This window comes from Manacus candei, unplaced genomic scaffold, assembly GCF_025592945.1.
Source record: "Manacus candei isolate 608988 ecotype Guabito, Panama unplaced genomic scaffold, ASM2559294v1 h1tg000017l, whole genome shotgun sequence".
Taxonomy (NCBI): Eukaryota; Metazoa; Chordata; class Aves; order Passeriformes; family Pipridae; genus Manacus; species Manacus candei.
The window spans coordinates 11799301-11816596 of record NW_026138065.1 but is presented as its reverse complement, the minus strand read 5'-3'; the positions used below and the strand labels follow the sequence as shown (position 1 = coordinate 11816596).

At 44.4% G+C, this 17296-nt stretch overlaps 1 protein-coding gene across 1 annotated transcript in view; it reads left to right on the top strand.

Annotated features, from left to right (window-relative positions):
- The window catches only part of MDGA1 (MAM domain containing glycosylphosphatidylinositol anchor 1), a 152312-nt gene that overhangs the window by 73915 nt on the left and 61101 nt on the right, over positions 1-17296 (top strand). The gene's annotated exons all lie outside the window — the stretch shown is intronic.

Genomic DNA, 17296 nt, shown 5'->3' with positions numbered 1-17296 from the left:
CAGTGCTTCCTGTCTCGGGATTCAGGAGAAACTGCTTTGGTTTTGAGTCCTGTTGTTGTTGTGGGTTTAGCCCATAGGTAAAATCACCTATATGAAAGACCTTCAAAGTGTGACACAGCTGGTGGTATCCAGATTGCATCAAGGCATCCTGGCTTGAGGGAGAAGTTGTCCTAGCTCTGCTTCTGTTTGCACAGGGGTGTAACACAGGTTCCTCTCTAGCATACACTGTGAGTACTTCTGCTGCATGCTTACCTCCAGTTAGCAGGTCAGAGATAGTGAGTCTGGCACAGCAGCTGTTGCTAAGCTTTCTCTCTTGGTCTGTGCAGCACCAGAACAGGTCCAGGGGACATGGGAACTTGGCCAAGGAAGAGAAAGCATTGTGGATCCTGGAGTGTGGACTGGTGGGATATTCTCTTGTCAAAGGTGATGAATAGGACTGGGATCTGAATTTATGGGGAATCCATTAGGGATGGGGAAGAGAATCAGAAAAATAAAAAAGTAAAACTCATGGGTTGAGGTAAGAACAATTTAGTGACTGAAACACAGCATTATAATAATAATAGTAATGAAAAGGGGGGGGAGAGAGAAAGAAAGAGAGAGAGAGAGAGACTGAAAGAGGAGAAAAACTCCAGAAAAACGAGTGATGCACAGTACAATTGCTCACCACCTACTGACCAATATCCAGCCCATCCCCTGGGACCCCCGTCAGTGATTGGTGCCTCCCAGCCATCTTCCCCCAGTTTATATACTGGACATGTCATTCTGTGATACAGAATATTTCTTATGTTAGTTTGGGTCAGCTGTCCTGGCCATGCTCCCTTGTGACTTCTTGTGCTGCTGCTCACTGGCAGAGCATGAGACACTGAAAAGTCCTTGAGTTAAACCACTACTTAGCAAGAACTAAAACATCAGTGCATTATCAACATTAATCTCATCCTAAATCCAAAACACAGCACTGTACCAGCTACTAGGAGGAAAATTAACACTGTCCTAGCCAACACAAGGTCACAGTGGTATCAGGAGACATGGGGCAAAGGAGGTGGTAAATTGAGAAAAATTAGAAAACTGCTGTCAGCACTCATGTTTCAAGGCTGGAGGGGACAGGAAAGGAGGGAATACTCTGTCCCAATAAAATTCTACCTCATGGTGACTGGAACATGAGCATGTTGGGTGCCCAGTTGTGGGGAGAGAGATATCACAGACCAGAACTTCCTAGGGGAACTAGGAAGACACCAAGCAGACAAAAATCGCAATTCCTTTTCTCATGATAACTCTCAGTCTCTGCATGAGGCCCTGAGGCACAGGGAAGTAAAAACAGCTGCCCATACCTGAAGGGAAGCATAGGCCACCAGGACCTGTGTCAGCAGAGGCCCTTTTCCCCAGCCTCTTTCCCAAACACAGCGGTGTACTGCCATGTCATTGTGCCTGTGTCTTTGCTTTTCTTCCATGATTTTTGCTCCATAAACCATGTCAAGCAGCACTTATGAAGGTACAGGAACAGGCTCCCATGCTATTCCTCACCTACTCCATGGACTCTGGCACTAGAGCAGAACTATTTCCTCCAGCCCAGCTGAAAGACTGTGGCAGGCACGCTAAAGCAACACACAGAATAGTGATGCCACTATTGAGGAGTGAACTCATGCAGGGAAGACCTGGAGACACTCCTGATATGAACAGAAGCCCTAGCAGGAAACTGAGCATCCTGGGGGTATTTTGAATTATCTATGACCATCCTGACCCTGAGCTCTGAAACAGCACTAATTGCATTCACTCCTCTAGGGAAACTGTGAATTAAATTTCAGAGGTGGTCAGGCTTCTCTACATCCCAGTGGGTCTTCTGTTGCCAGTTCTGTGCTGGGACACAGTACTGGGGGGCTGAGCGTTCAGGTTTTAGCAAGGTCTTAGGTGCCTTTTGGAGCTTTCTGTGGGGAAACAGCTGCTCGGTGACTAGTTTGTGTTTTTCCACTTGGGCCAGTTTCTGAGCAAGAAACTGTTTTTTCATTGAAGCCAGGAAACTGTTTTCTCAGTCAGCAGAGATCACATTTCCAACATGTACCCCTCTCACCCTCTTTCACTTCCTATAGTTCCCGATTTCCATTCTTCTTTGCCTCTCTACTGAAAACACAAATAAGCACATGTGTGCACTGTCTTTTCATGTGTTTCCAGCTGTTGCTTCTGATTCAAATTTAATTGGCCTTCAGGACTGGAGTTAAAACAGTTGGTTTTCTTTTATGAACCCAGCGATGAACCTGCAAAAGTGTCATTGGTCCCAGGAATTGAAGACATGCTTAAATTTCTCAGTTACATGTGGACCTGTTGCATTTTGTTTGCTTTTGGAGTCCTTGTTTCTAGGGTCATGTGTGGTCACAGGAAACCGTGGAAATTTTTCATTACTGTTGACTGGGACAAGCTGATTTCTGAGACTGTTCATGTAGAATCATAGAATCATTAAGGTTGGAAAAGACCTCCAAAATCACCTTTGACCTAATACCACCAAGACCACTAAGACATATCAAAAAGTACCATATCCACTAATTTTTTGAACACTTCCAGGGATAGTGATTCCTCCATTTCTTTGGCTAGACTGTTCCAATCTTGACCACTCTTTAGGTGAAGAAATTTTTCCTAATATCCAACCTGAACATCCCTGGCACAACTTGAGGCCATTTTACCTTGTCCTGTCACTAGATACCTGGAGAAGAGATTGACCCCCATCTCACTACAACCTCCTTTCCCATCATTGTAGGGCAATAAAGTCTCCCCTAAGCCTGCTTTTCTCCAAACTGAACAACCCCAGCTTCCTAAGCTGCTCCTTGGAGGACTTATGTTCCAGACCCTTCACCAGCTTTGTTGCCCTTCTCTGGACACCCTCTAACACCTCATTATCCTTCTTGTAGTGAGAGACCCAAAACTGGACACAGTACTTGAGCTGCAGCCTCACAAGTACCAAGTACAGGGGGACAATCACTGCCCTGGTCCTGCTGGCCACACTATTTTTGATACAAGCCGTTGGTCTTGGCCCCCTGGGCACACTGCTGGCTCATGTTCATGTAGCTGTTGATCAGCACGAACCACTAGGTCCTTTTCAATTGGGCAGCTTTCCAGACACTCTTTCCCCAAGCCTGCAGCACTACATTGGGTTGTTGTGACCCAAGTGCAGGACCCGGTACTTCACTTTGTTGAAACCCATACAATTGGCCCCAGCCCATCGATCCAGCCTGTCCAAGATCCCTCTGCAGGGCTTTCCTACCCTCCAGGAGATTGACACTCCCACCCAACTTGGTGTCACCTGCAAACTGACTATGGGTGCTCTCAATCCCTTCATTATACCCTTGGGTGGATCCTGTGTGGCTCCATAGACTTGTGTCTATGTGGCACAGCAGATAGCTAAGTACTTCCTCCTGGGTTACAGGGGATTTATTCTGTCCCTTTCTTCCAGCTCAGGGTACTCAGTATAACTGGTCTTTCTGTTAAAGACTGAGGTGGAAGAGGCATTAAGTACCTCAGGCTTTTCCTCGTCCTCAGTGCCAATGTACCTGTCCGTATCCAAAAACGGTGGAGATTGTTTTGGGGGTTTGGGATGTTTGTGGTTTGGTTTTTTTTTTTTGGTCCCTGGAGATACAGGCTTCCCAGCCCCAGTATCCCTGGAGCTACAGGCATTCCACTTCCCTGAACCCTAACCCTTACGGCAGCTTCGGACAGAGGTTGCTGAGGTCCCCAGTACTATGGGTGGCCCAGATAAGAAAGATATGGAGAGATCAATGTTGGTGCAGTGCTGTGCTCTACTTAGCATACCTTTTCCAGCCCCAGTATCCCTGGAACTGGAGCCTTCATGATTCTCTGAACCCTAATCCTACTGCTTGACCAAAATAGCGGTTTGGGATTGAGGCTGAGGTCTCAAATTATATGGGTGGCCTAGATCAGAAAGATGTGGAAGGAAAAATGTTTGTGTACTACCATCATTCCCTTGGCATGCCTTTTCCAGCTCCAGTATCTCTGGAGCTGTAGGTATTGTCCTTCTCTGTCCTGATTTGCCAAGCTGCAGAGGGATGAATAGGATGTAGAAAAAACTGAATATTACTCCATTTCTGTGACAAAGAAGCATCTGGGGCAAATCCCTGCTGGTAAAGAAACAATGGCAACTGAAGGCCATCCCAGCCGATTGTTTGCAGACTCTCTATCTGTTGTGACCTGCTCTCACAGCTGATGAAATAAGTGCTGCAAATTTCATCTGTTGCAAATATGATACAACTCTGGGACCAATTCAGCCAAGCATTTCATAGGAGAAATTGGTTGGAGTGCCAAAACTAATAGAGGTTTCCAACAGTGACTGTGATTGAGGTCAAGAGAACAATGAATGATAGTAGCATTTGCACTGAACAGGGATTTTCCTTACAAAGTGCTGATTGCAAAGAGATACTCTACTGTCCTAATCACAAGCTAGAATACAGTAGCTAATAACTTAATGTAATATAGATGAGTTTAATAGTGCTAGGTCTGCTGGGATTTTCTGAGCAGTTCATAGCTTATGCATAATACAGGTCCTTTAGCCAACATTCTGGTGTGCTGTAAAATGGAGAACTGGGGCTTGAGGGAAAAGGAGCAGCCCTCCACCTAAGATGTTTTCATGGAAAGAGTATGATAGATCTAAAGGGATGAGAAGATGGTGGCGGTTGGCTGGGTCAGAGGAAAATGGAGCAACTCAAAATGTTTTGTGATTTGGAAATCTTTCTCTTCCCCTTCAGCTGCTTGTAATGAGAACTTGCAAAAGTCTAAGTTTATGTATGGAAGTGGGCAAGTTATCATACTGATTCACTTTCTAGGAACCAACTCATATGTATAAATGAAAAGATACAAATGAAACTACCTACAGATTTTAAAGAGAGGAGGAAAGAGTTGGGGTTTTCCGTGGTTTTTTTGTGGTTCATTTTGTTGTTTTGTTGGTTGTTGGGGTTTTTTTAAACATTTGAGAAGCTTATGTGCTCCAGTCTGTTTATCCAAAATGCTGTGACTCCATCTTCCTGATCAGTATGAGAAAGCAAAAGCTCTTTGAATCCCTTTCTGATCATTTCATGCTGTTTGTCTAGACAGGAGACTTGGTTATATGCCAACGTAGTCCCTATCACTAGTGTGGTGAGTTTACCTTTGTGCATCTAAACTTGGGTTATTTGTACATTTTCAGTGCAGCATCTCCTCACACACTAAAGTGACAGAGAATTTAGTGTGTTGCTCAGTAAGTTGTTCCAGTGTCTTTTTATTCTCATGATTCAGTTGTCATCATTTAATCTAGGCCTGTCTCATTTCAGTTTCCAACTACAAGCTCTGTTTATGCTTTTGTCTTCTCACATAACGAGCTATTTGTTATTAGCAGTCTCTTCCTTGTGTTGTCTCAGACAACAGAACAAGTAATCTCTTAGCCTGTCGAGTATGCAGTCTGGAAAGAGTCTCTTCAGCCATTCACTACAAGGCATGTTTTCCAGCCCTTGATTCATTTTTATAGCCCTCTTCTCATTTTTTTTTTCAACATCATTCTGGCAGGATGGTCACACGTATTAAAGAGATTTTCAAAAATTATCTCATCAATGCAGATGTGATGCACATCTCACAGTACGTTTAGTAAGCGTTGTCTTAGTCATCCAAGGATTTGGACATCTTTGGACTACAGAATTAAACTGAAAGCTGATGTTTACTGGATTACATTAACTGAGGCTCCTCTTGGGGTTAGTGTCTCTTTCCTTGAAAGAGCGACTCATTCTTTCCTTGGCAGTTTTCTTTCCAGAACCTTTGCAATATGGCCTTTAAAGGTCCCTATCAACCCAAACTTTTCTATGGTTCTGTGGTTATCCAAGATAAATTGAATAGAGTTCCCATACCCCATTCCATGAAGCAAGCCAAGTTGTCCTGTCTGTGTCTCTTTAGTATGTTATTTACTGCTACATATTTTGTGTCTTCTACAGATGTTGGTATATTATCCCAACATAGGCACTTAAGAATGGTGATTGTCAGTTATGCCTTTGTGTGGGAGGGAAGGAAGCAAAGCACAAGCCACATGCCACAAACATGCCAAAGTCTGCACCCAGTCACCCCATCTGCAAATGGATGCAAGGTCATTCAGACACTAAAGGTGTCTGGAATGTGAAAAATGTGTGATGTTGGCTACACATCCTGAACAGGGATTTATAATTTATACGCTTTAGCCATGCCAACCTGCTGGCTGGATTTTTGACCTTGATGGAAATGTGAAATAGCATCAGTTTAAGAGGTTTGTGTGGGTTCTTACTAGAGATGTCTTCCTAGAATAGGTCTTTCTTCTTGCTAGAGAGATCCCAGTGGTGTGTGCAGCCATTTAAAATTTCTTTTTGAACCCTTTCAGTTAATGTGTTTTTAATCGGCTTAATGTGGGCTGCATTTGAATAGTATTACATCTTCAATTAGTCTGTCGTGTGGAAGCAAGCCAGGATCTTTCCAAAGCCTGAGGATGTTATGACAAAATAGTTACTTTTCTTGTTGCTTTCTCAAACACTACCCAGTTTGTCTGCCAAGGACCCATAAAACTATATTAATCATCATTCATTTTTAACTTGGAATGTTGCATCCCAGATTCATCTTCCATGAGGTTTTTTATGGAATCAGTGAGGAATAAAAAGGGTTATTGCTGTATGTTCTGAGGCCTCATTTGCTTATGTTGACCCAGTTGATTGATGTTTGTACTGCTATAGGCAATACATATATGGAGGGTACAGAATAATTTTATCTCCTCTGATGTTCACAGGATGCTATCAAAAATTTCCCCTCAAAGACCTGGCTGGATGATGTTTCCCACATCTTTTCCTACTTTCTATGGCACTTTTATGGTCTGTTGTAAGTCTGTCATTCTGCCATTTTTGCACTGATGAATTCAGATCAGGGTGCACAGATCTAGTGAGAGTCTTACAAATAGACATAGCCTGTCTTTCCCTCATTGCTGGCTTTTATCACAGATTTAGCCACAGATATTACCAGATTTGAGTCCACGCAGCTTCTTTCCAGAACCGTACACAGAATTATATCTTCTTCCTGCACACCACAGTGGGATAGCTCAGCAAACGTTGCTGAAACTTGTTTAAAATGCCCTTCTCACCTGGAGTATCTGATTCTGGGAGGTGTTATTATTTGTCATGGAGAGAGTGGAAGGAGCAGGATCCTATGTTGTAGTATGTGCTGCTGCAAACCTTCAGACTGATGACTGCTGATGGATTGGCTCAGGCCAGGATCCACTTTGAGATCTTGATGCAGTGGGTCAGAATGAGGAAGGCGACGGCTTTACCTTTTGTGTCCCAGGAGAGCTGGGAATGAGAATAGTGGAAACTTACTGAACCAAGTTCAGACATTTATCTGTTGGAACAAAATCCAGGAATCGAGAGAAGAACTGGAGTGTGTACTCCCACTTGTCCTGCATATCAGCTTTTCTGCAGCCTAGGCTCTCCTCAAGTCAACATGAAAAAGTGTCTGTGTGAGATAGGCAAGTGCCCACATTGCAGGCATGGTGCTCTTCCAAATGGTTCCTGCCGTACTGACCCGGTTTGAGGTCAGTCACAGAAAATTGAATGTCAGATCAGATTTATCCAGTGAGTGGGACTGTTAATAAATTTCCCTCTGCTGGTCCAAGTCCAGAGGAGATGGGACAGAGATGACAGCCAGATGGGGAGGTTGAGGGAGCAGGCTGCGGTCACTGAATTGTTGCCAGTTCTGTCATTGGCCTCCATCCTGTGCCCTCTGCTGCAGAGGAGACCCCTAGTCCTGGAGAGTGATTTCCGGGAGCCCACAGCACCTGCGGCTGTCAGAAGTGACACTGCTCTCCTAACACAGGGAAAGACAGGAGCTGCAAGGCTGCATCTGCTTCAGCAGCAAGGCTGATGTGCTGCTGATTCTTGGGAAACACAGTGCCAATGGAGAGAGAAGACACAAGAGTAAGTCCTCTACAGCTTGAGTCCATGTCATCCTCTGAGACAGGTGATATCATCCATACCTGAAGAAATGGGACTGCCAAATCCTCTGCTGTCTCCATAAGCAATTAGCTGTTTTGGGAATAAGGTATAGGGAGATGATTCTCTGTAACCAGCACTGAAGAAGCATTCATGAAAAGCTATGACAGTTACTAATAGGACAGATAAAGTATTTTGTTCATAATAAATTAATAGAGGAGGAGTTGAGCAAAGGCCGTTATGGAATTCACACATTTTAAATGTGTGCAGGTAATGGTGTGAAGAAAGGAAAGACAGGACCTACATATGGCAGAGAAGGTGACTATTTGGCAGCTGGTTTTTGGAGCCAGTCATTATTATGACAGACCTCAGCTATTTCATCTGATGACCTCCTGAATCTATCCTCATTTTTCTATCCTTTGCCCTTGATTGATTTGATCTACCTTGATTCATCTGAAGATGATGATGACAATGATGAAGCAGTAACCATCCAGAGAGTGACAGTAAAAATACTTACAATAAAAAACGTTCCTTCCTCTCCTTTCTCTGTGCCATCTATACTGAGCCTGTGTTTTTAAATTGCATGCATTTCTTGAGTTCCTGTATGCACCACCCCCCTTGTTACATTAATTCTTATGGGAAAAATTGCTTTGATATCTGTTGACCTCAGCTGTTTAATCTATGAAACTGAACGTTTGCCATAAATCTTTTAGTTTGAGCATTCTTTCAGACTCTTTCTGAACAGTTACGTTTTCATTGTCGTCATCTTCCTCAGATGAATCAAGACCAATCATGAGTGAAGGATGGAAAAATGGGGTAATGATGGCAGTTAGTGGAGCAGGATGTTAAACAATTGGCAGCAGAACTCCGAGGTAGCTGATAGAGAAGTGATGGAGAACTGCATGTTGCTCTATGCAGAGTTCTTTCTCCTTGATCCAAATTCCCTACTAGGCCTGAAGGAGAGGCTGAGGAAAAGCCTGTTTTAATGGGGAAGCTTGTCCTCTTTTCACTCTGTAGATAAGTGGTGAACCTCTTCCTGGTATAGCTTTGCCCCGTGTGTCCTTTTTGGTTACTGGTACGGACAAAGATTTCCAAGTAAACATATTAAGGAATGCTGGTTAGTATTAGTATCTTAATTGCCTTGGATGGCCCTTCTTCCCCTAGCAGGCTCTTTCTGGCTTGGATCTCTCCCCTTTCCAGCTCTGATCCCACTACCTCGTCATTAAAGCAGGTCTGATTTTTAAATGAATATTTCTGGTTTTGCCTGTGCTGCCTCTTGCTTTGCCTATGTGTTTTGAAAGCAGCTGTGAAGGGATTGTCTTGTGGTCCCAATTTAGCTTTCAAACTGAAAACAGAAGGTGAGATAATGCTGTGTCCCAGCTGTGAGCAGAAATCTCTGCCCCCCTACAACCTTGACAATCACTGCATTTCTAAAGCAGGGACTCTTTTCTGTTTTGACAGGATTGCAGTTCTCAGAGGTACTTTCTCCTGCAGCCTCCCTGCTTTTAACTTTCAATTCTTTTATTAAAAGGGTGTAAATATATTGAGGCAACTGAATTGCTAAGGCAGCTGGTGGCGGAATAGGAACCTGTTTCTATTGGATTACTGCTTGGAGTCAGCATTCACCTCTGTCCAGTAGCTCCTCTGGTTGCAGGTGAGATCCCCTGTAGAAGACAAGAGGAAACTTGAACAATTCCTTGTAGGTGGCAGCTGCATACTCTGGATGTAGCCCTAGTGGTGGCACTAATTCACTGTAATCACTATATTTGCTATGGGGAATATGACACTGCAGGCCAGTGTCTGTTTTCCTTCCCAGGTTAGCTGTTTGTGGCACACAGCAGTTCGAGCACAAGAGGTGTCTCTTGTCCAAGAGCAGGATATGCTGTCCAAGTTTCAGCTGCGTGTTTGACTCAGCCTACTGATCAACTCATTAAACAAGGCACTGAGTTCATGGAGAGGTTCATATAGGAGGGTGGCACTGGCCACTTCTGTGCATTTACTTTGCTCTGCATTCATCCCACAGAGATGTGAGGGCTGGGATCACCTTAGGCTCCTTGTGCAGGCCCAGGACAGAGGCAGGACACCCAGGGATTCCTACCATCTGAATCATCCTCTGGAGATGTGCCTCGTAGTCAGTAGCCTTGGAGGGAGGTGGCATTCCTAAGTTGAGTGCCTCAATGAAGAACCTGGAGTTCGATGGGATAAATTTGGTCTTTGAAGTCCTGCTGCAGCTAGTGCCAGGTTTACTGCTAAACCTGGGGGGGAGGTGACCAATCCTTTCCCAGTTGTCCCAAATCCTTCTCAGGAATGTGGAGGGCCCATCCTAGGATTATGAACATCACAGACTGACTGTTTTCCCTCTATTTACCCTTCTTTACACAGTGGATGGAACACAGGGAATGTGTTCTGCTGTGATGGTGTTTCTGCTTGCAAGGTTGTAAATGGTGCCTGTTGATCTCTACCCCATTATTGGGCCCCTGTGCCCTGCTCTTTGTGCCAGGCACATGAGGAGAGTCAGAGATGTAGATTCAAGTTTCTCTTTTAAGTTTCCCTTTCCTAGACTTTTTGCATGTGATTCCTCTGGCATTTAAAAGCCAAGGACAGTGTTTCTGCTCAGGGAAAACAAAATCTAAATAGGAACTGACTAAAGCTGTGCTTCTGCCATCTGAAGAAGAGAGGAAGGAGAGAAAGAGGAATTGTAAAGATACATATACATATACACTCATACATATAACATGTCAACATCCTCTTGTCAAGGACTTTGGGAGGAGGAGAAGAAGACTAAGAATTTTCTCCTTCTAGTATTTCTTCAGGTTGGGAGCTACTGGGGATAGGGCAGAATAACATAGGACATAAAAACACCTGTGGGGAGGACTTGCAGTAGGCTTAAACTGAAGCAAGGGAGCTGGGTTATATAGTAAGGAAAACTAGCGATAAACTCTGAAGAGGAAAGATGTGGATTCTCTGTTTTGGAAGAAGAATCTCATTTTGTTCTTTTTTGTGGGTTGATCTTATTTTTTTTCTTTTCCTTAGTTTGCCCTGGCAATGATTTGCTTTATTCCCAGAACTACCCAGTTGAGTAGCTCACCTATGAATTATTGAGTAGTAAGATAACTGGTTCTCTGCCAAAAGTTAATGCATACGGGATGCTTTTGGGGAGAGAATTTCATTGGCTGACTCTTAGTGAATGTTTGCATCTAAACTATTTATATACTTTTGAGAGCGGCGTGTCACTGACAGCCCAATTTGTTAAACAGAGGTAGGTAATAACAGATGCATGGGTGTGAGCTGATATCTTGTTATCTTGTAGAAGACAGGCAGAACTTGAACAGATAGTTGGTGATCCGACAATGCTACACATGGGAGGGCTCCCCTCCTGTGGGTATGTGGGTGGGTAGGAGAATGAAGGGTGGGCAGATCCACCCTGGCCGTTATTCTGCTTGACCATGTTATAATTAGCAAAATTGGTTGTGAGTTAGAGAAAATATTTTCATGTTTGTCTGTGAAAAAAAAAAAAATCCAAGTTTGGGTTATGCCATTGGTCTGGTAGTAATTAATGGTATTAGCACTGAAATACCCACTCTCTCACCCTCGTTATTTCTCTTGTGCACAACTTTGCTAATTGGGTGGTATGTGGCTGGGGGGAGGATTATCAGCATGCTTTTCACATACAAATGTGTATGTGTTTTCTGTACATACACCATCTTTTCCCACTTATCTTTTTCAATTAGAGGAGTGTAGTGTTTTGAAACCAGGTGCTTGAAGATAAGTGAGGCATGGGAATGAGGTGGCTTTACACTGTAGGAGAATACTTGGCTTTGTAGTGTCCTGTTAGCACGAATTAATTGGGCAGTGAGTCTGAGTGGCATTCCAGCATGTCTGGGACAGATCTTTTTTTGAGGAGGCATGTCTGTGAGGCTGAAGGTCTGGAAATTCCCACCCAGGATGGACTTTCTTCAAAGCACTCTGTAAAGTGAGCTAGGGGTCTCATGTATTAATCAGCATGGCTTCTCATGCAGAAGAGGAAATCCTTTAGTAAATCCCTCTTTATTAAAACAAGGTGAAGACTGGTTGAGCTAATTGGCTTGGAAAGTTCAGGGAAGAGGAAAGCAGAAAAGCTGGTAGTGAATACATTTCATTTGCTCTTCTTTTAAAAGCAGTCAACTAGCACAGAACTAAGCATTCTCTGCTCTGAGCCTTGCCTCTCCAGACCCTGCACCCACTTGTCTAGCAGAAAATGTACACAAACAAATTTGTTTTCTTTGAAATAACAATACTTGCAACTTGGCTTTCAAGCACTATGCAAAAAGCAGACGTTTTATCTCTTTACGCATGGGGAGACTGAAGTGCAAAGGCAAAAGGCATTTAAGATGAAAGAAAGAGATTCTGGCTTTTGAAATAGGTTGAACAAGCCTTCCTCCATCTCCCCGCTTCTAACTACTCAATTATATCTCTCAGAAACAAGCATATGAGACTGGACTTGTAAATATGGGTTGGATATTTGTCTTCGCAGGGTAAACTGCTGGTGCATAATGTGTGTTTCAAGGGTGTGGGTGCTGTGGCAAGGAACAGAATTGCTCAACTGTGATTTCCCAGCCTTGTGATAATAAAAGAGCTTCCCACTTGTTTGAGTACAGAGCTCTGGTAGAGAGCTGAAACCCTGGAGTTCTCTACCTGCTGTGAGAAAAGGGGTGCAGTATCTTTGATACCTGTAACATCTTTATTACCCCAGACTGTGGGACCAGAGGCTGGATAGGGAAGGCACTTTTGCTGGGGTTGCTTTGGTTGTCTGGAGGAGATTAGGGAAGATTGCATCCAGTATGACTACAGAAGGATACCTTTAAGAAATTAAATGGATGCTGAATGGTGTCATACAGGTCTCATAAGGCCCTAATAGCTTCCTGTGCTGATTTGCTTTCTAGAGAGAGAAATTACTGCCTGATGCCATTAACTACTTTGGATAACAAGACACCGCTAATAATTGTAACTAACCACAAAGTACAGTCTTTCATACCAGGTTATCTATGTGTCATTTGCAATGTTAATCCAGCAAGTGAGCAATCAGTTAGGTCTCACACATGGGATAAGGTGACGGTTAAAGGCAGGAGTCCCACTGGCGCTATGATGCATAGTTAAGCTTTGAGGGCGTCAGTCAGTAGGGTGGAATGAAAGCTACTCAAAATAAAGCTGCTTTCTAGTCTAGCAAGGCTTGCTATTTTTGTCACTTGTGTTACGTATTGCACTTTCTAAATTTAAATAAAAATGTAAAGGCTGACTCTGGTAGAGTAGAAGGTGTTTCTCACAGAGAAGGAAGCCTGGGCTAAGGATGGAAGGACTGGGATATGGGTCCTGTTATGGAAGGTATTCTGATTCAGGACACCAGATACTGAGGGTCAGGATACAGGAGTCCTTCTGTCTCATGCTGCCTGTTTGTATGACCTCGATTAGGACGTCCTTCTGTTTTGTGCCTCTCTTTTTCTTCCTGGACATTGCTGCACTGTGGTGCTCTTTGCAGCAGAGGAAGCATTTCAGAAAGTAAATTCCTGTAGAAAAATAAGAGTGCAGCAGCCCATGGCAGCTCCACAGATCAGCAGTACAATGCAGGCAGCTAACCACCTACAGAGATGGCTGTTGTCAGCCGCTGGTCAGGGTGGCTACACATGAGACAAGGCTGCCTTTAAGTCAGAAAGCAGGTTATGAGCGAGTTCCTCAGCTCTGACAACCCTTCCAAAATGAGCCAGCATTTGGGAATTGATCAGTTCTCAAGCTACAGTGGGAAAGGAGACTTTGCATGTGTCTTGCATAGTAGCGTTGTCTTGTGGTGTCTGTGATATTCAACCTTCTCAGTTATTGCCTGAGCAACTAATGTGAGGTCTGTTTTCTCAGTACTCCCCTGTTCTATAGATCCTGGTTTGTGTTTCAACTTGTCGCTGATTTCTGTGCCTCAGCTCCAATAGGAGCCTTTCTTTGCCTTTCATCTATACCAGATTGAGCAGACTCATGACAACATCCCCATTTTCTAATTTAAATGATTTTTTTATATATATATTTACCCCACAAGTAAAAAACTTTCTGTAGTGCATCTCTGACATCCTGGGATGCTCTGACTTCATCACTGGTGAAAGACACATCTCTGCCTTCTGGAGGCCTCTGAATTTGATGGGAATCTCTAGCAATCAGACAGTATTGCAGGGATGGCTGAATACCCCTTCTTGAGCTCTGCCCAAGCAGGACAGCACAGTAACAGTGCAAGAAAAGTGTGGTCTCTCCTTCAAGCTCTTTGGCTCTTGTAAGGAAGAACACTCTTCCCTTCCTCAAGGCTAAAATAAAAACAGACTTAAACCAAGTTAACCACCAGTCATCAGTCAGTGCACTTCTCACTCACCTAGCAGGATGAACATTTCAATTCTGGTTATTTCCAGTGAAACCAAGAAAGTAAGAGGTTATTGGGACACAAAGCAACGCTCCTTGGTGCTTGACATTTCTCTGTTGTGCTTTCCTCGCTGTTGTTTTTCATCATTGTGAACACTGTGTTAGCTTAGCAACCCTTCAGTGCAGAGCATCTGCTCTGGCTCACAGCAAGGGAGCTGCCTGCAGCCTGGCTTTGCTTTAGGGTGCTTGGCATGCTAGAGTAGGTTGCCTGTGTTTGGCTGATTTGATTTGCTCCTAACTAGCTAATTCTGCTGCAAAGGCAGGCTGCCCTGCCTTGTGTTTTGCAGCAACAGCATCTTAACAAGGTTGCTGGAGGAGCCTCACTTCAACATTACCTCTTCACCTCTTTCATCACTCCTCTTGCCAGTGAGCTCTTCTAGTCTTAAGCTGTGTGTTGAGAGAGAGCAGTAATTGTCTATATTTGTTTGCTGTGTTTCTTACCAGGAGATCCCAAAACCCTGTATATGCACAGAGGTTTTTTACCTCCTTTAAGTGTAGCAACTGCTGCCTGCAATGTGGTGGCTGCTTAAAAGAGCATTTCAGACACAGGCATTGGAGTTCGGGGGGGGATACAGAAAGGCATTTGAACAATGTCTGGGCAAGGACTCAGCTTTGTAACTGGGCTAAAAATTGGGCTGATACCCAAGGTCCTCAAAGAGCATCATGGCAGCTTAGCCAGCCAGAATAGCCAGATACTGCTCTCTTCTAGCCAGAAGGGATGCTGCTTGCCTGTAGGTATAAGAGGCACCTGGGAAATCATTATCCTTTCCTGCAGCTCCCTAACGGTGTCTGTGCAGGAGTCATGTGGGAGGTCTCTGCTCTGAGACAGTCCCCATCTCAGGAGCTGTTCAGTTCCCAGTTCTAGCGAGTAGGAGCACCAGCTTATTTAAACAAGCTTTCATTTGCCTTTAAGCCAGGGAAAAAGGACAGAAACAGAAAAGACTGTGTTGTGAGCAGCTAGGTTTTACAGACTGAATCTCTGCCTTTCTGGTGAAGTCTGCCTTTTGTGTGTAACCTTCTTGAACAAGTGTGGACTCCCCACTAGGCATTGAGGCTGAAGCTGATGTCTGGCTCTGTAATTGCTGTTGACCTTTCTTTGTTTTCATATCCATTGGGAACCTTTGGGAATAGCTAACCCTTGGTATAGTTCTGTATGCTTTGCAGCAATGGGATGATCTACTTCATCCCTCTCTTCAGAAAACCCAGGAGCTACAGAACTACCTGCAGAGTTAATGCTCATTGGGTGTTTCCTAGTGCCAGAGACAAGAGAAGAAAATGTAATCAATTTTTAATTTAGAGGCACTTTCAGACATTCCCTTTGCAAAATGATAACATAGGCCCAGAGCCTGTCCCAGTGCAAATCAAGGAAATCCCATTTCCCAGCTGAAGAAGATTAAATATCTTCTGCATCCTTGGCTGCCCGGCTGTTCCAGTGACCTGAGGAAGCATTTGGGGCATCTCAACTCTGTTCCTCTGTGACCCTTTACCAGCTCCAGACACTCTCTCAGTGAGGCCCAGGAGGGCACCTTCCCTGCAGTGTGTTTCCTTGCAGTCAGCACTTTGTCCAATTTCAGACCTTTTCTCTTCCTTTGTCCCAGCCCCATAGACAGGCACAGCAAGGTGCGGTGGGGGAAGCTGCTCTCCCACCCCTGTCTCTCCTCCTCAGGAGAGAAACCGCTTTGAGTACCTCTGGAGCTGCTGTGCCATTTTTTTTAAGCCTTCTTTTTTCTCTTCTACTCCCCTTTTCCTTTTTTTTTTTCCCTTATATCACCAGCTGGCCTAGATTGTAATGTGAGACCCTACCAGCTTCAATTAAGGAGCAGATGTGACTGAAGAAATGGGATAGCAGCTAGGGATGGAGATGACACATTCGTGGCACTAGGTCTAATCAAACAACTTCTCACGTTATTCTCACCATGAGGTGGGAGACGTGAGCCAAAGGCAAGTCAGCACTTGGAGCACTTGCAGAGACACATTGCTAGCAAAGCCATCTGTAATGAGCTGACCATGCCACTCATCTCAGTCAAGGGCTGCTTTTAATCCACTCAAGTGCAGAAAGGGGCCCAGAGACTGAGAGCCGAGAACACGTATCTTGAAAACAATCAGCCATGTCAAACCAGGGCTGCCAGGTGGAGCGGATGATTGTAAGCTGCATATCCACAGATGCATTTGTGCCCTGGGACACTGTGCATGCCTACCTATGGGACAGCATGTGCACCGCCTTCATCTGTGGTGAAGATGGGGATGTCACTGGTGTTACAGAGGTGTCAGTGAGTCTTGCTGGGGGTCAGGCTATGGGAGAGGAGAGACCGGTGAGCTGGAGCCCTCCTGCAATGGCTGTGTTCAGGGCAGCAGGGATGCTAAATAACCCATGGTAGTTGTTGGAGGTGTTCATGGCACTTCAGATGCTGGGTGCTGCAGGTGTTTGGGCCTGGCTGTGCTTGGCAGTTCTGCGGACCTTTAGAGGAGGTGGGTGCTCTGCACATCTGTAGTGCATAGAAATCATCTCTGGAAGAGCAGGTGCTTTGAACATGGAGAAGGTGAGTTGTGATTGTGCTGAAGCTGCTCTAAATCAGTTCTCCATCTTTTACATTTGGGTGAACAGCTGTTTTGTGTTCAGGAAGCTTTTCTCATTTTAGATGGAGAGCTTCTGGTTATCCCTATGCTGTAGTGTTTTAATTAAAAGTTTAGTGCAAGTGAAACATGTCTATCAGACGGCTGTGGAGACTGAAGTCCTCTGCAATTGCATTAAATAAGGGGTAACCTAAACAGTACCAATCCAGACATTCTCCTTGCTCTGCTTCAACCATGCCCAAATTGTGAGGTTCCTGTAAATTTTTACAAGTGCTGAAGAACAAGACATGGTAGTCTCCCTTTGCTAAGGAGGTGAACACACATTG